We start from the raw sequence: 24,466 nt of genomic DNA, 5'->3' as shown, positions 1-24,466 counted from the left end.
TCCCCTTTACAGGGCAGTCTTTATTTCAGTCAGTCTATCATACACAGTCACAGCCTCTCAACAGATTTTTCAGTATTTTGCTTTAAATAGAGATTGGGAAGCTGATTTGCATCAGCAAAGTGTTCATTAAAAAGGATTAAACATGGGTAAGTGCCACAGTCCTGTGAAAGAAGGCAAGGCTAAACATCATGCACCTCATTTTCATTGACAATGACAACCCAAGCGTCATAATCAGGGGCCTTTTGCCCCCAGTACATAGGGAAACCTAAAACTTTCATATACAGCTCAAATTACCATTTCAGCAGGTGAGTAAATAATCACCATTGACTTACTCCTCACACCATATTCAGTTCAGGATGGTATGTTAGTGTCACAGAATACACTGTGCTGGGGGCAATGGAGGGCATGGGGTGGTCTTGGCCCTGGGGCACCACCAATGAGCAAGACTGAGATGTCCAACTCCCTTTTTCTTATCCCTCTTTGAAAGGAATTTTATTTCATTGCCTCACAGCTTCTCTTGGTGGCCGTGAGCACTTGGATCCCACATGTGGGGTTTGGGAGCATGGATGTAGGTGGCACTGCCTCTCCATGGCTTCCAGGATGGGGAAGCTCAGGATGGGACATCAGTGTAGATAGATCACGACCTTGAGATTTCATGAGAGGATTTCATTCCTCTCATCTCTCTTGCTTGCATTGCGACCCCTACCTAGGTTCTCCCCATTCCACATCCAGAGGTAAGTGATGCTCAACAAGGGCCCACTAAATCCCTGCACTGAATCATAGAATGGCTTGTGTTGGAGAACACCTGAAAGATAGTCCAGTTTCAACTTCCTGCCGTGGGCAGTGTTACCAACCACCAGATCAGGCTGCCCAGGATCTCATGCAACTTATCTCTGAATGCCTCCATGGATGGGATCTTTACTGAAAGTACACAACAGCCTCCAAGTGAGGAAAACAACCCAATTTTTGTGTAATGACTGAGCTGCCACATTTCTTTGTATGGGACTACGCTTCTCTGTTCTTTCATGTGTGTTGCAATTAACTGACATATTTGTTAATTGTTAATGAAGATCTCTGCCCCTGCAAAGTCAAGGAGAGGGTTCTGACTTACTTTCAATATTTTTCTGATCATATACAATCCTACAAAGTTTAATGAAGTGACTGTAGGGTTTAGCAGTCTCTCATCCTATAATTACATGTTTTGTTTCAAGAATTATATTAAAGCTGGGAGTGGAAGATTCTCAGAAGACTTGGTAAATAACTAAGATGCATAAGACTCTTTGTTAAGAAAATCTGCCTGGAAAGCTCATAAGATTACGTTTTCCTGCAACATTTTCTATACTTCCTATTTGAAGACTGGCTGGAAATCTGAGAAGAGCTGTTCTGTTCCAGCTGAAGTGAGTAGATGCCAAGGTTTTAGAAGGCTGAGAGAGAGGCAAGGGGAGGAAAAGAGAATTACACTTTTTTTCTTTGGAAATTTGGGTTCATCTTGAGTTTTGGGAAGTGGTTACAATTCACTTTTGTTTTGTCTAAACAAATTTCTTCACTTTTATTTTGTCTGAATCATCTGGCTGAAGTACAGCTTGAGCTTTGCTTCCCAGGAGTTATACTGAATTAATAGTTTTGGTCACAAGGCGTAAGCTGAATCCTGTGCCCCATGAGGGCACACAAGAAGCTCTTTGGCAATGCATGAAAGACCAGGTCAGCCCAAATTATTTAAGATGTACTTGCACTGGGTCTGACCCAATTCCAAATCTGAACTATGCTGCTAGGATGATCCCTGGAACAAGAACAGATATTTGAACATCAGTCAGTATGAAATTATTCTGATGTGAACTGATACATTTTCTGAAAGAACAGGCTCCATTTTTCCCTGTTTGTGTGTAACTGCAGTTTGGTTTTTAAAGGATTGAGATGACTGCTATCAACAGAAGAGCTTTGAAACTATTGTCTGAAATCAACTAGTTCTTGAACAGAACATCATCTGAAAATCCCTGGCAGAAATTCTGGAGTAAAGGTCAAAGTACTTAGTAAATCCTTTATCATCTTTTCACCTTTGAAGAGGAATATATTGCCGTGTAGAAAGGTGTGCCCTGTGTTTTTGTGTAGGTGTGATACAGACTAAGACTTCATCAGAGGAATAGATGTGCATCTACATGAACAATTTGAGTAACCAAATGAAAAAATATACAAAGATCATTCTGAAAGTAATGTCTCCTATTATTATTTTTTCCCCACGGAAACAGCAACAGATGCAAACAGCACAATAACATGATTGGATAAAGCAAATTCTCAGCTGCAAAACACTGTTTTTCAACATAACCACCACCATCAGCTGTGCATTTTCACCAGCCACACTCATACAAATCTGTACCAGCAGAGGTGAACCCACTGTTGCTGCCCCCACTGTTGAAATGCACCATCCACTCCCTCACTGTGCTCAAATCCACTGGCTGGTCTCCACAAATGTTCAGCAAGTGCCAGTGAATGTCAGTGGGTGCCACTGTTTCCACATAGAGGAATTCAGTGTCACACCTTTTCTTCACACACACTTTCATGCCACTGTTGTCAGACAGCCCCTCTACTGCCATCTGCCACATGGCAACAACATGTAACAGAATATGAATGGGAAGTTCAGCCTCTACTGCCATACCATCAGTGTACACCTCTGACACTGTGGGCCAATAACTAGGAAGCAACCCTTATACAAGTGCTTACTGCAGAGCAATCACAATGACATTGAGTCAAGGATAATGGCCAAAGTTATTTCAAGTGCAAAATTGAAGAAGCTAGGAAAGAAGATGGGAGAGAAACTGCAGCCAATTCATAAATCCACCATTTTCCCAACCAAGCACTGTGGTAGACTTTTCATTAGCAGAAAATGTAGGCTAAGGGTATGCAACGTGGAAAAACTCAGAACAGCAACATTTTTGTCCATGGAGTGGGGTGCCAAGATCACAAAGGGAAAGCATGAACACTAAGAATTTCTCCCACAAGCTCCAAATCATATCAGTTTTAGATTTGGAGAGTAGAAAACCAGAGAGAACATTCTCACTCAAAGATATAGAATGATACAAATGCCAAAGGAAATATCCCCACTCAAAGGAAATATCCCCACACAAAATAAGAAAAACAAAACAAAACAAAACAAAACAAAAATACAGCATCAGTAAGACAGCAACAAACAAAAAACAGGGTGTTTAACAGCGGTGGCACATGTCCTACAATGGTAGTTTAGCCCCAGTGTAGTATAATCAACATGTAAAATGATTTCTACTAGCTATTTCTTGTCACTTTCCTCCAAAACAGTGACTGCATTTTTCAGGTGCGCATATTGAAATGCTGCACTTTTAGGTTTTGATCCTCCAAATGGTTATTCTTTCAAAAGAGTCCCTGCTAAGGTGTCTGAGTCTGATGGCCATGGCTCTTTCAGCAGAAAAGCTCTGTCTTATACCGTGCTCCCAAGAATAAACACTGTATTGAGCAGAAGTGCCAAAAAAGAGAGAGAAAAAAAATCTTTCTTTCCTTGCAAGGCCAAACATGCTGTCTTTGGACAGATTTCAGTCCTGCTTTAATTCATTAAAAAAGTGAAACAAAATCACCATTTACATCCTTGACAGCTGGCAGGTTTTATGTGTTCTTACTGCTCCTGCCAAGTCAAAGGAAAAAAAAAAAAAAAGAGTTTTCATTCAGCTCTGTCATGGATCTTCGGAGTGCTGGAAGTGTGAGAGATGTCAAAATGTATTCACAACAATGACATACAGTACCTGAAGGCAGGAACGTATTATGCTAATGTACTGGCGTAAAGGAAGTTACAATTCTCCTTTTACCTTAAAAAAAGAAAAAAAAAAAAAAAAAAAAAAGAAAAGAAAAAGAAAAAAGGGAAAAAGACCCACAAGAACATCAGACAACATACCAGTCCTTCAAGAGGGAGTGCTTTGCTTTCTACAAAATCACCTGACATGTTCCAAATGCTTTCTGCTCATCAGATTGCTTTCTAAGATATGCTAGATAAATTTAAAAAAAAAAAAACAACAAAAAACCAGAGGTCTCATGTTTTATTAGCATTTATGGATTTCTATTCCACTCTTGAGAGTAGAATGGCCTTGCAGTTCAGGTGCTGAGCTGTCATGGGCAGATCCTGCCATGACCACATCCCCAACCAGTGACGTGAGAAAAATGAGAAAAGTGCTCTTCTGCACTGCACATCGGTTGTTTGGGTTGGAAGAGTTTGCCATCCTGTCTTCTTGTGCTTGTACAAGGCAACACAAAAGGGCATTGGATGGAAACATTATAGTGAAAAGCAATGATGTCTTGCATATTGTACTAGATAACTTTAGTGGTCTTTTCCAATCTTAATGATTCTCTGGTTCTATGATTCTGTGTACTTCAACAGAAACTGGGAAGAAAAATAACCTCCAACTTTTGTGTTTTGCAGCCATTCCCTGGCCCAGCTAAGACAGAAAAACGGAAAGAAAACCACTTCCAAATAAAAAGCTCTTATGTAAGAGGTCTGAAGCATGATGCAAACCCCCAGTGTTTCAAGCTGTGGTACACATAGACTGCAGCTTATATCACATTGCTCAGAATACACACCTTGAGTGAATACTGTCCAATCATATACATCTCAGCTGTATACAGTGTATTTCTTTGCCAGAAAGGAGATGCACGGTAAAGCTAGGCAGCTGTTTGAACTCTGTGGCATTGTGAAAATTTACCTAGATCGCAGTTTAACAAAACCTTACTTGCCCCTCTAATCATGATGATGTCAAAGACAAATTATAAACTGAACCTCCTGCTTTTGCATTTCTTCGTCTCACTACCCACCCTGCAAATATGCAAGTTAAACCTGCCTCAGCACAAACGCAAGAGACGAAACTTCCCATTTTAGCCCTTCAAAGCTGTTTACACTTGAGACAAATACTACTGTAGAAGAGTCCATTAGCATACCATCGTTGTCATCTTCAGAGGCATTTAGGAGGGAGTTTTTGCAGATTTCAGAACTGAAGCCTCACTCAGGAAGCACAGATGCCAGATCACTATTCCTGGCTTTAAAAAAAGAGAACTGCTTATGGACAGAGGTGACATTTACTGCCTGCAGTACATTTCACATAGCAGCTATCTTGTCAATCATATAGATGTTTATATTACTTGGCTGGGTCGTTTTAATTTTGCTGTGGATATTTACTTTAAAATCAGTTCTATTCTGTGATCAGCAACCCTATATCTATGGTGGTGAGAATAGCTTGGGGTTGCAACTTAAAGACCACAAATACGACTAATCTTGGCTCTGAAAATTTGAGACCCATAGGCACAGTCTTTTCTTACAAAATGCAATCATTATGGCATGCATATATCCCTAAGCAATTTCACTTATTAAGCCAACAACTGCTTAAAATGGCAAGCTGCTCTTGGAAAAATCAACTTGCTGCTTTATGCCTGTACAGGACCCCTTTTGCCACAGATAAAGTTTTAGAAAACCTAAACCTGTGGCAATTGTCTGCCTTTGAGATACAGTTACAACAGGATAATAAGTAGACTTAGTTATATTGCTGTACTCAGCTTTACCCACAGTATGTGGATGGGGCTAGCAAAATGATTTGTTCTCCATAGTACTGGGATTTCTGTCTAAGAGATGCATCCAACCTCATCACCTTCTGGTCTTTCTTCTGGAGAAATGAGTCTGATGTGCCAACTCTCAGTTTATAGCAAGACTTTAAAAGCCTCACACAGGTGCCCATGATTCTGTTATGAAACTGGAAGAATGAAAAGATTCAGCAAATAGAACGAGCAAAGCTGAAGAAGCACAGAAATGCTGAAATTCATTTCTTATTTCATTCCACTTGTGAAGGTTTTACATAGCAATGGGAGAATATCCTGGCTATGAGCACTGAACTCACTGAAAGGCAACCAGAAGCATCATCACTGATCACTGTATGGGAAATTAGTAATCACAGCCTGAACCTTTAGTTAATCAGCTGAGGCAAGTGTAGGGTCAGCTGTAGGAGCGCAGGTGACAGTAATTTAGCTGTGCTCCTGGAAGGGGTGGAGCTTGACTCCACCTCTTCTAGACTTCATTTAAGATCTGACCACCAATAAAGCAGCATCTCTTGGAGATTGCTTTTCTGTGGGGATTGTCTCAGTGTTTTCTGGCCAGACTGAGGGCTTCTATACTGGTGAGTTTTTCCTATAGATAATCTTTTGGATTTTTTTTCACCATCCTTCTTGTATTATTACCATCTTTGTATTATTTTCACCTTACAATCACTAACACAGTTCTTGGTAGAAATTAGACTTAAGCCAAGCCAAAGCTCAGACACTGTCTACGCTCTGAATGAGGAGTTTGGATAGGTATTCAGTCAATCATGAGAGATCTGAAACACATTTTCAAAGGAGGAAGTTGCAGATTTCCAAAAACCCTTCAGAAACCACAATAGAGTAGGAGCAATTCTTATACCCAGGCTGCAAATAAATGAAGTCTCAAAGTATCTTTGAGTAAGGACAGAGCTTTGAATGCTGAGGACCCAGCGTGAGGTACAGCCTCTGCAGTGGCTCTGATTAGTTCAGAGAAACAACATGGATAACAGTCATGCATTTTCTATGCCTAAACCGGCTTTGAGATCTCTTGTCATCAGTGGGTTGCAGTGCTGAGAGCTGGCTGTTCTCCACATGGAGAGGAGTGCCTTTCGCCAGGCTGTGATGTATGGCTGGACATGTGCAAAGTGTTGGCAGCTATGGAGGCTCTGGAAGTCTTCAAGATAAAAGACACTTTCTGGAAGTAAGATTACTTTCATTACTGAGTTGATGTGAAGCTTATTTATTTTTATGAGGTATCTTTTCAAATCACTAAATTATTTTATTAGCTGTTTTCATGGCTTATACTACAAGGGCATGATTTTGTGACTGAATGAAAGATTGCCTCTTGTCAACTTCATTATACAAACAGCCTGAAGCTCCCTCCTCCTTAAATACATTTCCAACAGAGGGCTGAATGTGTATGGGAAGTGGAGAGATACCTTGGAAACAAAAGTACCTCTTGTCTAAGTTCTGTTTTTTGAGAGTTTTGTTCAGACATTTACATTGTCTAAAGTAGCTAATGATCTTTTGGAGATTGAAAACAGTAACGACAACAAAGTACTTCTGTAGTCTGTTGTCTTGTTTAGGGCTGAACAAATGATTTCACAATCGTTTAAAACTGTCATGCCATATCAAGTAAGTCTCAAAAATCACAAAATTTTGTGATTGCACATCTGGGAAAGTTTTGCTTTTCCACATTGAGTGCAGCAGTGGAATATTGGGACTGCCAAAAAAGCTATCTCCGCACCTTATAAATTGTACAGTTGTAAAAATTATTAAGCAGTGGATCTTAAAGCTAGTAGGGCTATAGGACTATGGAGAAATCAGGCAATAGCACTGTTATAGAATCACAGCATGATCTGAGTTGGAAGAAACCTCAAAGATCACCCAGTTCCAACTGCCTGCCATGGACTGGTTGTCTCCCATCAGATCAGGGCCCAGAGCCCCACCCAACTTGGCCTTGAGCACCTCCAGGGATGGGGCATCCACAGCCTCTCTGGGCTTTCATAGTCCTGCTTTCTCGGTCTTTTTCCATAGAAGAGGTTCTCCAGCCCTCTGATAATCTTTATGACCCTCCTCTGGACCTGCTCCAACAGCTCCATGTCCTTCCTGTACTGGTGGCTCCAAGCCTGGACAGTACTCCAGATGGGGCCTCACGAAGGGCAGAGTAGATGGGGAAGAGCATGAATTATCAACTATTAATTTTTTCTGGTAAAGTTTTTAAACCTTTGGATAAGGGAGTAAAGAATGTCATGGCACAAGAATTCCAAAATATTTATAGAAAAGATGAAAGCATATTTTAGATGATACAACCTGCTATGTAGCGCCTCCATGTGTCAGAATGATATTATCTCCTAGTTTCCTTCCAGATAAAAGACTACATATTTTCAGCATGGTAAGAATTTTGATCACAATACAATTGCATTTATCAAAGCTTTATTTTCCATATACAATGTTCTTCTTACAATAGGTTTTTCAGTACCTTTTTTTTTTTTTCTCATCTGCCTGTTTATCACAATGGAAGGAAAATATCTCCGATGTACTGTAAGAATCAATGGTGGGCATCATATACTATATTCAGAAAGTTCCAGAGGGCATCAAAAACATAAGCTTCAGCTGTTTGCTGAAGGTGTTCCATGCAGGGACACGGGCTGTTACCGTAATGGCTTGTAATCATTATGTAACTATGTGGAAGCTGTTGTTCCTTTCTAAGTGACTGCAGCTGCAAGAGCATTGCTCTTTGCTGAGGTACTGAACTGTTCACTTGAAGCAGGCCTTCCAGTATCCTCACGCAGCTGTGCGCTGCTGGACACTTCATTAATGAAATGAAGGAAGACTACAGATAGCACAGTGACACTAACACTGGCAAGCTGACAACGAAAAGTTGTCTCTACACACACCCTTGATTGGACCCAGTGTCCTTCCTTTGACCCTCAGCTCTTTCCTTTGTCTTTGAGTAATGAGTGTAAGCACTCACAGCTATTTCAATATATCTTCTTCCTATTTTCCTTCCAGCACAAAAGATATTCCTGTCTTACTCAGAAGTAAACACATCTTGTGTTGGTTGGTGAGCCTGAGCTCCATCCACTGGGAGTGATTCATTAAATTACTGAGCTCAGATTTGCAGAAGCATTAACATGCTTTGTTCCCAATGCAGCCTGTAAGAGTCAGCCCTCAGCCCTTAGGAATATCAAGTTCCTTCAAATCATTAGACTCAGTATCATTTGGGTAGGTTGTGTTATCAACATCCTGATGGCTGGAGGATTTTCTCTTCTCTAAATGAAAGAACACCTGCTGAAAAGCTTGATCTTATAGTAGCACTAACTGCAAAACTGTTCTAATATGTCTAGAAGGATACCCTTTTTTGTGCTCAACCTCTCATATGATACAAGAGAAAGTTGAGTTGAGGTTGATTCTGAGATGTCTCCTGTGCTTGGCTGAAGTGACCCAGGGAGAGGTGGCTAAGAGGAACAGTCTAGTGAAGGAGCAGAGCTTCAGCTACCCAAGACAAAAAGGCTTGGCAGCACTGCTAAATGAAATGTCCCAAGGGGCATTTCTCCCTGCTATGTAAGAAACCTTAATTTCACCAAATAGTTATAATGAAGAACAACTGGCTCCGAACAGAATATCTGCTGGTGGCAGGATCACCATTCCTCAAGTCTTAGGGAGGTGGATGGCAGAGAGAAGGGGGAAAGAAAAAGCTTTGCGGGAAGCTCTGAAGCTTTGTATGCAAACAATACAATTCATAAGAAATAAATTTTTTCCTTCTCTGGCTTTTGCTAGCTACAAAAAAATCAATTCAATGGCCTGCAATTTAATTTCATGCTTTCCTGGGGTGAAGTCAAGGATGGCTGCAGAAGACAATCACAAGGGTCATGTCACAAACTGCTGCATGTTACTAACAAGAAGCATCAGCAAAGTGCTCCTCCATGTAGCTACAGGGGAAAGACTTTAATGCAAAGCCAGAAGCCTCTATGAGAGAAAGAAAACTCCCCTAAGTAGTTAAGGAGTAGAGAGAAATCAGAAGTTACTCCCTTGACAAGGTAATCTATGGGATGTTTCTGTCTGAACAATTTAAAAAAAAAAAAAAAGAGAGAAAAACTGAAGAAATTAAAGACAAATGCAGGCAACTATCAACTGACTACAAAGCTTTTCATTTATGTGGGACGAAAGTCACACAGTAGCATGTAAAATCAGACAAATGAGCAAACTGCCAAATAAAAATTGCATTGTGAGAAGTAGAATCTTAATTATATTTTTTAAATTATGACGGTTCATTACATAACCATTTTTTTAATGATGCTGCTCAGAGGTCTTTCCTATCCTAAAGTCATATGTTTCTAAATGTCTAAGGCTCTGAATTGGAAAGATAGTGGTAGCTAAAAGGGAAGGGGTTTTCTCTTCCTTGGTTTCCCACTACAGGAAGTATCTAATAATGAACATGAGGAGTGAGGCAACAGCTTGAAAAATGCAGTCAGGCTTACCTGTGTCCCACCTCTACACCAATCTTGTTTACACATCAACATCTCCGGAACAATTTCTTCTTCGTTCGCATTCCTGAGCAACTGCCTTTATTATATGGTGTACCACATCCTAACATTAATTAGCACTTCACTGGCAGGCTAAGTATCATTTTTCAAAAGGACTGCAATTAACAAAATAAAACAAATTCCTTTTTAGTTCAAGCAGCTTTGCTTCTTTCCCTCTTTTCAAAGTGATGGTGTCAAATTTTTGCTTCCCTCTTGAAGCTTAGAATCATTATTTGAGTTGGAAGGGACCCTTGATGACCACCTAGTCCAGCTCTCCTGCAATGAACAGGGACATCTACAGCTAATGCATGTACTCAGAGCCCCATCCAGCTTGGTGCTGAACATCTCCAGGATCTGGGGCATCCATCCCTCTCTCTGGGCAACCTCACCACCATTACTGTAAAAAACTTCTTCCTTGTATCCAATCTCAACATCTCCTCCCTTAGTTTAAAACCATTTCCCATTGTTCTATCAGCAGATCCCAATAGAGAGTCTGTTCCCTCCTTTCTTACAGCCCTAACAGGTTTTCTGATCTCCCTGGAGCCTTCTCTTCCCCAGTCTGAACAGCCCCAGCTCTCTCAGCCTGTCCTTATAGGACAGGAGTTCCATCCCTACGATCATTTCTGTGGCTCTCATCTGGATGTGTCCCGACAGGTCCACATCTCTCCTGTTCTGAGGACTTCACATCTGGACACAGTATTCCACATGAGGTGTCAACATAGCAGAGCAGAGGGGCAGGATCACCTCCCTCAACCAGCTGGTCACGCTTCTTTTGATGCAGCCCAGGATACATTTGGCTTTCTGGGCTGTGAGGGCACACTACTGGCTCAAGCCCAGCTTCTCATCCACCAGTCCCCCTAAACTGCTCTAAACTAGCAACAATGGAAATATTTTCCAGCGTGCAATGGCTTTCACTTGTCTAATGCCTTTCTCCTGATTATTTTAAAGCACATAGCAGTAGTGTAGTAGTGTAGAGTAGGGAAGAATACTGACCTTCTTAGATTTTCTTTCATTTATATGGGGAGTTACAGGCAGAGAAGTGGTAAGTGATTTGCCACAGGTTACAGAATGACTCATCAACAGAGTCAGTAATAAAACCCAGATTTCTGGATTATTCTGTTCACAAGACAATCTAGTATGTTGATCTCACTTTGACTCAAAATATAGTAACATGTATTTCTTGCAAAAAAAATATTCTGTTTATGTTGGAGAAGCATCCAGGTTTATTCACTGTGTTGATGTAGTAAATTGACAGCCCATTCACTATCAGAGAGCAGTGCCAATGATGTTCTGTATTTAGGGCACATGAATGACTCTCACTCATTCATCATCTTGAAAGATGGGTAGCAAACTAACAAATGTGAAACTGCTGGAAGAGGCATTGCAGTATTAGTGTGCAACCTGAGAATTCATAATGGCAATGAACAGTTCACAGTCACTTGAAATACTGTGCGTTTTTCCACAGTCTTGTTTGCAATATGATTTTGCTGTCAAAAATGCCCCAGTAGATGCAACTTAAAGATTTTTTTCCCATATTTTCCGAAACAAAATGAGGGGAAAGAAGTTTGACCTGAACAAAATACCATGTAATAAAAGGTAAAAACACTGACTGGCAGTGCTAACTTGGCCACTAACTTGGGCACAGTGTGAGAACCTCACAGTGCCATGGTCTTTGGGAAGGATTTTCTGGTTGGACTGGCTCTCCTAAGGGATAAGTGGGGCTTCTCATCCTCTATCTTTTGCTGGGCTCACAGAGTACAGTTCACTGAGACACCCACTCCAGCACTTCCACAAAGTCCAATGAGAGTATTTCTCATGCTTTTTGATTTTCTGTCTTTCAACTGATGTATTTGGGGGTGGGAAAGAATACAGCACTGCTTCTGAAATAGAAATTTCTTTTTTTTGGGGAAAAAATTGATTTTCTGAAAAAGACAAGGAAAAAGTTTTCCTAGCACTGTTTTTAGAAGAGCAGTCCATTTTTCTGGGGGAACTAACAAGGCAGAAGCCTCAGTGACTTATCCTTACAAGCTAATCAAATGTTTTCAGCAGGCTTGAACCTCCTTAATAATCTAAGACCACTATGATGAAAAGACTACCTGTTATACTCATTCTACTTCTTCTTGGAGTGAAATGCAGCAAAGCCACATGGTAAGTGGTGTTGTTGGGCTCATCCCTGGGCAGCACCTTCCAAAAGTCTTCTTATGCATCTTTTGGCATAGCAGCTGGTGGGAGCTACACACGGATCTACCCAGTCCCCACTGAACTCTAATGCTAGTTCAAATTGCTTTGTTTCAAGAACTTCAAGTGCTGATCTAATTGCTCAGCCATTCAGTACTGCACTTTCTCAAGCATTTCCTGAATTAAGGTGTCTTTTGAAGCTACTGGGGATAGCACAATGCCTGTACTTTGCAATGAACTTTTAGGGCTTCCATCTGGAGAAGTGTGCTGCTGACAAGTACTGTCCCCTTCCCATGAAATCTTTCTTTGTTGTATGGAAATAATTCTTACTGGCTTTTTAGCCCCTATGAAGAGGGAAGATGCTGCTCCTCTCCCTAACATGAAACTGGTCTCTTGAGCAGACCTCATGCTGCCCACCTTGGAAATTGTTCTGGTTTTTTTTGGGACCCAAATTTGAATGGCACAGCTGGGATTTAATCAACCCTGTCACATAAATCTCTTGGCTTCGTTTCTATACCAAAGGTTTTCTTTGGTTTAAAAAAAAAGAAAGAAAAAAAGAAAAAAAAAAAAAAAAGAAAAAAGGGATCTGGGGGCAGACATCACAAAGGGACTAAAAAGCTGTGCTGGAGGTATCTCCCCTGTGGACATTATTCCTCTGAATAGGGCAGAGTTTAGAGCAGGTCAAAAGAAAACTGCTGATCTGGAAATAATGGTGCATGCCGGAAAGACCCCGTTGTTGTTCCTGGCTCCCTGGCTGTGCACCCCTGCCAGCAAGCACCACAAAGGGAAATGTAAACAAGGATTAGCCACAAAATTGTTATTACAGCTCTATGGAAATAGCATTATTATGATGGTTATTATCACACTCATGCCATTGAAGATTGAAGTCCTGTGCCGGAGACATGAAGACGCATCTTCAGAGATGCTCTTGAGAAAGGTTAAAGTATGCAGCCTTAAACCACTAACTGTTGCATTACTTTCCACACAGTCTTGCAGTAACATAAACTCTGATAACACGGTCTAATGGTATTTGCCATCAAATGTCAAATTAAGTCGCATTTGCATAAAAAAACAACCAACCAACCAACCAACCAAAAAAAACCATGAAAAAAAATATAAACTACATTACGCAGTATGGTTAGCTGCTGGGCTGTGCAATGAACATTGTCCTGGATTAGCTTCAGTGTATATCCCCTACCAAAAATAAATGATATATATAAAAAATTCAGGGGGGGAGGAGGTGTAAAAACCTCTTTACTTTGTTTAATTATGTCATTGAGGTTTTGATTCATCCTATAAACTTCCCTGAAATGAGTGTCAGAATGGTAGGCTGGGTTATACCAGCCTAAGGGAAGGAACGTGGCCATCCTCCTCCATCAGCTGCCTGCTCAGAGACATGTTTGGTGAAGAAAGATCAGGAGTGGAAAAATACTGAGTGCTGTTTGTATTTGACTCATCCTTGTCTTAAAATTGAGGTTTTTGGCCATGTACCTGGTGGGTGTAAAATGTCATGTATAGGAAACTGCAGTGGCAGTGAAGCAGCTCATTATCTTAAATTCTCAGATGGAGCCAGGGAAGCAAGCACTGGACATGGTCCTTTCTTCCACAGGTAAACTTAGGGCTGCCACTCATTGCACCATTCCTTCTTTACAAATGTCTTTACCAACACCCAAATAAAACCAGCAGGAAGGATAAATTCTAATGTGTACTTCTAAGCCTAAATTATCTATTAACAAGAAAAAAATACATACTGGTGTGGTCAGAAGCAATATTGTCCATCCTTAAAACAAACCAGCATGAGGGTAGCTAGCACCTAGAAAGCACTCGGTGAAAAGAAGCATTTCTTGGATGGACCTGTTTTAATAACAGGAGAGGCACTCTGTCATGTTGACACTTAAAGGGGGTAAAAGGCAAAAGCAAGGCAGCACCACAGCACACTTCATCCCCTCAGACTCAGGTGCTAAGGGCAGGATGACTGTGCAGTGCCTTGCACTCAAAGTCTTCCCGTGCTGGGATCTCTGCTCAGACAAGTACAAATCTTGTACATCTAAACACATTTTAGGTCTGCTTGTACCATTACGCCCAAGTGATTCTCTTAATAACAGGTACAGATGCTGAGGATGTTAAAAGTGGAAGATCACCAACATCACTTCGTGTTCTTAAAAATATTAGTAAAGTAATACAATAGTCATTATTCACTGGTAAAACTCCCAAGAGCTGTGGAAACAGATCAAGAAATAAAGAGATAAATATTCAACAAGCAATAGATAGATAGATAGATAGATAGATAGATAGATAAAAATCCTGTAGTACATGGTCTATATCCACCAAGGAGAGCTATGAAACTCAATGACCTGTAAACTCCCGTGGGAACAAGAGGGAGATAACTTCCTCTTCATATATCATAGAATCATTAAAGTAAGAAAAGACCTCTAAGATCATCCAGTCCAACAACCAACCTATCCCACCGTGCTCACTAACCATGACCATCATTGCCACATCCCCATGGTTCTTAAACACCTCCAGGGATGGTGACTCCAGCACCTCCCTGGGCAGCCTGTTCCACCCCTCACCACTCTTTCAGAGGGGATGGTTTCCTAATATCCAACCTGATACGAAGGAAACATGTTAAATAAAAGAAATATTGCAAAGCATCACTTGCCTGATTTTTAATTTTCTTGTTCCCATATATTTATCTTGTGAAGGATAAACAGACTTCAACCACCCTGAGAAGAATCCTTCAGACTGCATGCAAGTGTTCAGAGCAAGGTAGTTGTGACATAGTGAAAGATCTGTATTTTAGCAGCAAATATGCTTTCTGCAGCACCATTTGCCTTTCAAATATGTTTGAAAAATATGCACTGGAACGGAGTGTTCCTGTTTGCTTTTTGCTCTGACAATTGCCAGAGCTCAGGTTACAAGTACATCAAGTCCTCTATAAGCATGCCAAACAGAAAAAAAAAATGCACTGCTTCCAAGAAAGCGTGGATGTTTTAGAACTCTCTTCCTATTTCCAGCCGGTGCTGTGTTGCTCCCAGCATGATATTCTCCCCTCCAAAAGTGAGTGAAAGAGGGTGATGGTTCATACTTGGCAAGCCTGGTATTATGGGGTGTGGGACTATGCTTTCAGAGCAGTTGTCATCTCTGGAATGGGAAAGCAGGAAAGGAAAAGCTTTGCAAGTCAACACACAAATCCCAGGGTAAAATCACTCCATAAGAATGAGTGAGGTGTAGAATGATGACCCACTTTTAAGCAGAGGTTGGCCCCTCCTTGAACACAGGTAACGTTTACATTTGAATGCCACATATTTGAATTCCGGATGGATGCAAATGCTTCAATTGTAAGAAATGCCAAAGATGTACAAGCACAACCATCTTGCAGAAAGCATGGTGAGTGAGCAGTGGGGAGCTTAAAATTGCTCTTGCAATAAAAACAAACCAAAACCTACACCACACTATAAATACTGATCTCCAAGAGGGAGGGACCATTAGCATTCTAGGCAACTCAGGGATCCTTCCCTGCATTTACCCACTGCTCATTGAGTTCTGCCTCCAATATCTTATGCACATCACTGATCTCTCTTTAAAGTCATGGCAAGATTCTTTGAGGAAGATGGACTCATCTGAGCAATCCTTGTGCTTGTTGGGAAGTCAGTGCTGTACATATTGGTACACAGCATTGCCGTCCCATTTGTGATCTCAGCTAGTGGATTTCATCAGTGCATTCCCTTGACAGCAGATGCACCTAAAAATGCAATTCCTGCTCTGGAAGTTGTTTTCAGGATAAGTGATTAGAAATACAGTGGGAACCAGAACGTCAAAACCATAACAGAGCATTCAGTAGATTTTGTGCCTAAAAGTATACATGTAGGGAAGCAATGCTTCTCAAAGACTAAGCAGCGGTGTAACCCCATAATAGTATCGGGGCACTTCAGTTTGAAAAAGAAGGGAGAGCCTCAGATTATCTGACCTTGTGTGCTATGGGTAGGAATGGATTCCTTCTTTTGTTTCCTTTTAAAGCAACCTAAGTCAAGTCAGCCTCAAGAAAAAAAAAAAATAGCCATTTTTGCTATCTGATGCATGCTTAACACGACATTGGGAAAGGTATTGATTCACTTATGTCAAATTAACTTGTAGGACGCTTCTATCAACCAAGCCCAGCAATTCCAGTCAAACCTAATGTGTTAATAATGACATAATTACACACTCCTGGTGTATGCAATTTCAAATTAGTTAGAGCACAAGCTTTAACAATGCATGACACTCTGTACACAACAGCCACCACACTGCATCCAATCCTTGCTTGAGTCAATGAGTTTACTGCTGAGCTGCAGGGTTACACCAGAGCCACATTCAGAAGTTCCAAAGCTGTCCCTGGGAAGATGGAAGAAGAAGCTGGGTATGAGCCCCTTGCACCCCCCCTGCCTTCCTGATCCATGTGCCCTTAGGGAGGAACTACACAACGGTTACAGTTTTCTGAACATTTCCACCCGCTGACATTTACTGTAATTTCTTTGTTTGCTCCAACTCAGATGGTTTTCTCCACCCATTTTTTCCTGCATTTGGTGCTGCCTAGCGCTTTACTCACTGTCACAGTTTCCTCTCTATCACCCGTTAGTCAGCCAGCTCCCCTGTTGTGTGGGCTCTGCATGTGAGTGTTAGAAAACAAGCATGAGAGAACCTAGGAAAATGTGAATGAAAAACCACAGAAATAATGGCAGTCATCCCTGAGGCCAGGTGCAGACTCTCAACCCGCATTTAACTTATTTCTGAGTTATCTTCGCATAAACTTGTGGTTGATACTGTTACCATTGGGCTGGCAGACTCATTATGCTCAGAATCCATTTTGTTGCTGTTGTTGTTTTATACATATTTAAAGTACATCCCAGGAGGTTAAATGCCTGCCTATCAAAGACATTCAAAAGATGACACCTGGTCATGACATTTCTTGGAGAACCTGACTGCTGCTTATTGATAAGTCAAATATATATACCTCATTATTTCTTATCAGACCTTTTTTTCTCCCCCTTCCTTACTCTTTTTCTTCCTTCCCTTCTTCTTTGTCTAAAATTAACATACCTCACACTGGTTTTCCATTTATTTTCCTCTCCTGTTTACCCTTGTGGGTATGCAGAAGGACAAGCATATGAGCAGTGCTGTTGTGTGCCAATCACACTGTGGTTCCCTCAATAATGTATTGAACCACAAAAGCAGATCACTTTGATTTAGTGTGAGGTACCAGAAGTCCTTTGGGTGGTTGAAGCTGTATGAGCTCAGGCAGACAATCCACACACTAGTGGGCTTCAGCAGATATGAAATTGTCTTGGCGACACCTGGATGAAGAACTGTCTTCTTCCTTGTCCCAGAAGAGATGATTTGTCAGGATAAAATATATATCTACTACAAAGAAATGGCCATTAGAATACTAGTTTTGTAATGATCTGCTAGGAGTTCCTGAGCTTTCTGTGTTCCTCTGTGTGTGTGTGCATATGAGTGCACCTGTACACGTGCAAGCTGCGGTCTGCCAGAAAAAAAAAAAAAAGAGTGTATATAGCACTGAAACAAAAATGTGACTGTTAAGGCTCATAAAGGACAGGAAATGGTAGAATGGATTCTAAAACCAAACACCTTGAAAAACCAGCATCAGGAACAGACAGCAAAGAAGACTTAATTTCAGTCATACACTTGTTTGTGGTTGCAGTTCCATTCCCCCCACTTTTTTCCCAACAGATACATGAATTTTGTACTCCATAGTTTTAATTTTGCTATGCTGCTACACCTCTAGTAAATAAAAGATCCTATAGTGATCAGCACTTTTTAAAAGGCAAAAATAGAACAAAATGAAAAAAAAAAAAAAAAGAACCACCAACCTGAAATGAACAAAATTAGCTGCAATACTTCAAACTGTTTCTCACAAACACCTCCTTCTTCTCTCATAAAACATGAATGAAAAAGAAAACCCTGGCTTTTGTAAAACTAGCGTGTTTCATCAGAAGTATTTAGCAATCTTGATGATAACACTGCTCAGCACTTCAATTAAAATTTGGGCTAGGAGATGCGTTGGGACCTACCAACCCTCCCAGAACTCAGGCAGATCTGGCGCCCTTGGAGCTGACCTCTACTGCTGAAAAAAAAGTGCCCCTGTAGTGTTGTGCTGGCTCGGCAGACAGCTTCTTGGGTTAGACCTGGCATGGCTCCCTTGTGGTGTTCAAAATCAGAGGCCCTTGACTGCATTTCACCTTAAACCTAGAAGAAAACAGCATCTTCAGACATAGGTCTTGTGCCAGTTTCGACATAGATATTCCATTTTATGTTAGTTTTGGATGTGAAGTCAACACTGGCCTGATCGTGGAAACTGAGTTGCAGCTCTAAATTTGGAGAGGCATTCATCTCTACTGAATGCTTTTAAACACTTTCAGTCCTTTGGATGAAAAATACTCATGCCTGTTCTACCTTTATCCACTTGGAGTAAGGCAGAAATGCCACCACTAGCTCCAGAGGACTAAATCCCAGAGCTAAGCCCTGCTAGATACATAGCTTCTTCTTGAACATCTTCTGCGTTATGCTAAGTATTTAAAGAAAAGCTAATTTTACAAATGAATCACTTGCCAAGTGGCATTTTCATTCATTCCAAGCAAAGATGTGAGGTTTGCATGTGTAAAATGCATAGCTCCCTGTGCCATATTTTTCTGAGTGTGTTCTAGGCAAAATATCACACTATGAGAAAACTACAAGTCGTTCAACAGAAAATCCAGCTGTCATTAATACAGGCATCCACCCTCCAGTGGAAATGGCCTCCATCAACAGCAGACAGCCGTGGCTTTAATGTAATTCAGCAGGAGATAATATAAAGCAGCACTCTCACAACTGGAGCATGAATGAAAAATGACACAGTCCAGGAACGTGAAAAGTAACAGGCCTGTGGGGTGAAGTCCCAACTGGCTTTAACTGGAAAGCTTGTTTTCTCTTGAATGCATATTTGCCAGCTTCAAATGGCACTTACTATTTTTGGTAAAGTTGTTATAAGCCCTCACACATGCTTCGTCCAGCACCATTTTGATGGTATATGATAATCATTGGGTATTAAATGCTGGCAGCAGAGCCAGAAGGTTTCCTTCATGCATCCTCCTACCACTGCCAAGGCAATCAAATTAATTCTGTTAACAGCCTGCCAAGTCAACTAGCCCACTAAACTATCCCGTCTTAAAAATGAAATCGAGACATACATATCAAATCCTGCCGTTTCCTTACCGAGGGTGATTGCTGGACCCCAGCCAGTGGGAATGACTGCTATCATCACATGATGCCATGCGATGGCTCTAATGAGCTGACATTTCCTGTTGCTAAATTGCCATGTCTGAAAACCAAACCAAATAGTGTTCCAACCTCTTTGGAAACCAGATGATGGTTTCTGACTTTTCCTTTTGCCTTCTGTTTCCTCACTTTCAAATTTCTCCATCCAATCCTGCCTAGATAGAGTCAAAAACTGCTTTCACAGCATATGGAATATATCAGAGTGTTCTGTAAAATGAAGCTGCCTTGTGTTGCTTCCTTGGGTTTCATTGTCTGCTTTACAAACTAAGCCATTCCTATGTTAATGGGAATGGGGGTGCCAGCAGCAAGCACCATGGGGCAGGTTACACACACCAGCTTGGCCATACTGCTCTGTCAAGGATCCACACCCGAGCTCCATGCCAGCCTATTTCCCTCTCCCCCAGCTGTGTATTTCAGCCATAAACAAAAAGTGGCAGAAGTGAGATTTCAGTACTGTTTCTAGCATCTCAATGGAGTCAATGTAGAGCACTTGAGTTACTGTCACTATTACATCTTTTGAGTCTCTCATAATCACCATTTGGTATAGAAAGACGTTATTACCTCCTTTTAAAATAATTGCCTTCTATTTTTCAATACTTTTTTCACCCAAAGAAATGCTATTTTGGGAGTCAAATCATCAGAGCACATTGAAATCACTGCGGCCTTCACGTGGCCTAACTTGTGTAGATAATTCTTCTGAAGCAAGGGTGTGGCAGATATGCTCCAGGAACACCAACAAGAAAGAAAATTACAATCTCAGGCATCTCATGGTAATTCATAGCCAAGAAGAAGCTAGTACCCCTCCATGATAAGTATTATTAAGACATACTCGTTGGCATGGTTAATAAGATATTAGACAAATATGAGTTGAACAGGCAAGAAAGAGGCATTTTGATACAAAGATGATAGAAACTGGAAAGAATAGCAGAAAGGTGGTCTCTTTTTCACCTACACACAGAAGGATACTAGGTATAGGATACTGTAGTTTTCCTACATTCTCATTTACTAGTCTGCAGTACAGTAAGAGAGGAATTTTTCTAGCTGCACCAAGCTGCTCTGTTGAGACTATGAACGAAATAGGAGCCCGTTCAGCTGGCAGCATAGTTTTCTTCATAGTCTTTATTTTACTCTCCAAATGGTGTACGGATTTCATGTACCTCAAGCTGTACTTGGAGACTTTTTCCTAATCCACTGCACTGGTAGTTTTGGCTATCTGCCATTAACTTAACTATTAAGTCTCAAAAGTCTGTTATACATTTTATAGACTTGGTGGAAGCTCATTTTTCTAGAGTGCAGGTAGCATGGGATGGGGTGACTCTTATCTATTCAGTTTGGTTTTCTCTCTTCTGAGGTGACACATTTCATGCTAGTGGCAATAATAAGTAAGTAATTAAAAACTATTTTACACATTTCTCTGCAACAGATCTCTTTTAGGGAATTATTTACCACAGAAATTTGTTTGCTCTGGCAGCAACGTCCTATGCCTCAGTAACACTGAAAACTCCTTTCTTGTAACAATCTGGTGCACTGGTAGGCACTAAACATGTTTTTGCAATGTCCAATAGTCTATGCCATGAGTTGAAGTCTCCTTTTTAGAGATGAACTAGCAGGCAAGAAAAGAGAAACGAAACCATGAACACTAGGAATGAGAACTCTCCAGATTTTGCTAACTTTTCCTCAGAAAGAAAGATGCAATAAGATGGTGAGGCACTGAATATATCTCAAAGTGAATTTTATCTAAGCCATGTCCTAGAAGACAATCTGTTGCTTCCCTGTCAGATCTGTAATACAGAAATCAGTGCATTGTAGTTCAATACAAACACTAAGTACAACATATATTTCTCAAAACTTTCAGAACATCCAATTTGTCCCTACCCACAATGGTGTGACAATGATTTCCAGGAGGTTTAAGGTGTACTCAAACTAGTGAAGAAAACAAGTACTTGCTCAAAGACAATTTTCTTCTCAAAGCACTGAGAAAAGCCACTGATGCCACATTCTGTCTTTCTCCCCAACCCGGTGACTTCCCTTTGGTAGGTGTTTCTACATTAAGATACTGTAAAATAAGTTACAAGCCTGTATTGTTTCAAAGGACCTAACCAGCCTCCTGCCTTTGTGTTTAATTAATTTTCAGTCTCTGAAATTACTAATAGGAAAAAAAGTGCTACATACTGACCCATTTCACTAAACTTGATCAAAGGTCCATTGTATACAAAGGAGATGCATTGCACTCTACAGTTTAAAATAAACTAGGTATTCAATCAGACAAACAGAAAATAATTGCAGGCAACCATCACTTTTTATTTATTTATTTATTTTTCAATCTTAAAAATTTTTGTGCATCAAGAGGTCAGCACATCGCAAGGAGGTGATGGATGCCCCATCCTTGGAAACATTCAAGGTCAGGACAGATGGGGCCCTGAACAACCTGATGTAGCTGTAGGTGTCTCTGTACATTGCAGGGGAGTTGAACTAGATGGCATCAACTCAAATCATTCTATGATTCTATAAACATAGTAGTGTGACAGGTACATAATGCAAATAAGAACACAGAGTTGGGTAAATCAAATCACGTAAAAGAAGAATTGTCCAAAATTCAACAGGGGCTTTAAAACCTGTTCAGAATGAGTTAACTTAGGCTATCCTCAAAAGAGGTTTGGATCCTGTTGATAACTGCATATGCGGGATTCCCAACACTGATTTTGAACAGTTTAAAAGTACAGCAAGGATACAGTAATGCATATAGCATCCACTTGATAGTCACTGTTTTAGCCTCAGAGACCTAGCAGAAAAGGCCTTCAACCTTATGTGAAATATTAGTAATTACAAATTAAATCTGCCAATTTGTTTTGTTCATGTCTAGTTGAAGCTCCGAATGAAAGTCAACTTTAGCACTGAGTACTTAAACTGAGTTTTCTGAAAGTGGCAGGGCATTCAGTATTTTGAAATATAAATATGTAGTCACTCTTTTAGATACAAACATGTAAGCTCAGATCCCAAAAGCAGGTACCCAATTGAAAATTATGTAAGAATATTAGATTCACAATCAGGCAAGTAAAATCAGCGAACCTCCATCCCACAAAAGGAGGAAATCTCATGTGAAGAAGGTACACCTTTCTGTACACCACAGTTTTTTTTTCTGGAATTCTTAAGGTATGCATATAGGAGTGATTTGCAGTTTAAAGATCCCCTTTGGAAAGCGTTTCATTTTTTACCTAGTGAACAGATCATAATATCCAGTTCATAGATAAAGTATCACTTTCCCATCAGACCAAAAGCTCAAGGTTTTGTTGTATGTTGGACACAAATATTTAAAAAAAAAAAAAAATAAAAAAAGTCTGTCTTGGAAGAGATTATTTCATTGCTAACAATCTGGAAAAGACAATGGTCAACATCATAGCAATTTTTATTTATTTATTTATTTATTTATGGTGTGACAAGTGGAAAAGGCACTTAGCAATTAACTTCTATGTAGAAATTAGTTTTTGATATTAGCCCTCGAATTCTGAAAAGCAACATTTAAAATATTACAGGAATTATTTGCTGTTGTTACGTTAATACAGATAACATATTTTTCAGTGTGTGTGGCATGCAGCCTGTTACTTTGTGTTGATGCTTTTTTCTCAAGTGTGACAGTTGGGTTTTTATGGACTGTGCAATTACAAGAGGCGATCTTTCAAACCACTGTTTCTAAGAGAAGTCCTAGAGAAGAAAATGGGACCCCGAGGAACAGAAACTCCTGCAGGATTTTTTCTGTTCTCTTTCAACCAAGAAGAAAATGCATGATGAAGAATTCAAGTGATTTTCTCCTTCTATATTTGTGTTACTCACTTTCATTAATGAGTACACACAGATACTCTGGCCTGTTACTGGAAGGGTGAGTGCATTGAATAGAACATAAATAGGAAGGTAACATTCCGAGTAAACAATGTCCATTAATTAATGTATGGGAAATTGGTAATCACAGCCTGAATCTCTGATTAATCAGCTGAGGCCAGTGTTGGGGCAGCTGTGGGAACACAGGTGAGAGTAATTTCGCTGTGCTCCTGAAAGGGGTGGAGCTTAACTCCTCTAGACCTCATTTAAGGGCTGACCACCACTAAGGCAGCATCTCTTGGAGATTGCTCCTTGGTAGAGATTGCTTCAGTGGTTCCCAGTAGACTGAAGGCTTCCATACGGGTGAGTTTTTCCTGTAAATAACCTTTTGGGTATTTACTACTATCTTTTCATTATTGTTACCATACAATTAACTAAGACTATTAACTAACTTATATCATTTTTGAATAGGCTTAGTGTCAAGCTCATACTTTCATCATTCTCTGGCAGCTTTTACAGCATGCTGCTGACAATATAACTCAAGGTCTCACTGACTTTCACAGCTCTGCAAGAATATTTTAGAAGGATTTGGTAGTTTTGAATAGTTCATTTCAGTACCCCATAAAGAAACACTTTCCTTCAACACAAGCACAAGTGGTTATTTCTGTACTTAATAAGGCCAAGGTAAAGAAAACCTAACTGCATATTTTTAAATATTTTATATTTACACAAGCCTGGTTTATGCAGAACATAGAGCCACATACATACTTTCACAAGAAGGTAATAGTACCTGACAAAATCTCAAGAACAGCCTACCCTGCATGTCAGATTATTCAAGAAAGGATATGAAACTCCTTGTTAGATAAAGCAGCTGCATCTTCTGCTTGTCTCTGAGTTAGAGAAACAAAAGTCTAAAACTTCTGTAGATTCCCTACAGTACAACACACGTATTAATCAATTGCTTTACTTAGAGGTTTATGTGGAAGATCTATCCTATGGTCCCATGACCATATTACAAGGCTCATCTATTCATCCTACTGATTTCTTAAGTT

The 24,466-nt window shown here is 40.3% G+C and overlaps 1 long non-coding RNA gene across 2 annotated transcripts in view; it reads right to left on the bottom strand.

Annotated features, from left to right (window-relative positions):
• Nucleotides 1–24,466, bottom strand: part of LOC107313549 (uncharacterized) — a 112,397-nt gene that overhangs the window by 22,392 nt on the left and 65,539 nt on the right. The window contains exon 1 of one of the 2 annotated variants that reach the window (XR_014945888.1): nt 14,947–15,178. The exons of the other annotated variant lie outside the window; for it this stretch is intronic. This is a non-coding gene — a long non-coding RNA (uncharacterized LOC107313549). Of the gene's footprint in view, nt 1–14,946; nt 15,179–24,466 lie in introns of those variants that run through there. 2 annotated transcript variants of the gene reach the window in all.

This window comes from Coturnix japonica, chromosome 4, assembly GCF_054131305.1.
Source record: "Coturnix japonica strain WE chromosome 4, WE-NBRP24, whole genome shotgun sequence".
In the NCBI taxonomy this organism is placed as follows: domain Eukaryota; kingdom Metazoa; phylum Chordata; class Aves; order Galliformes; family Phasianidae; genus Coturnix; species Coturnix japonica.
This window is presented reverse-complemented; position numbering and strand designations above follow the sequence as displayed.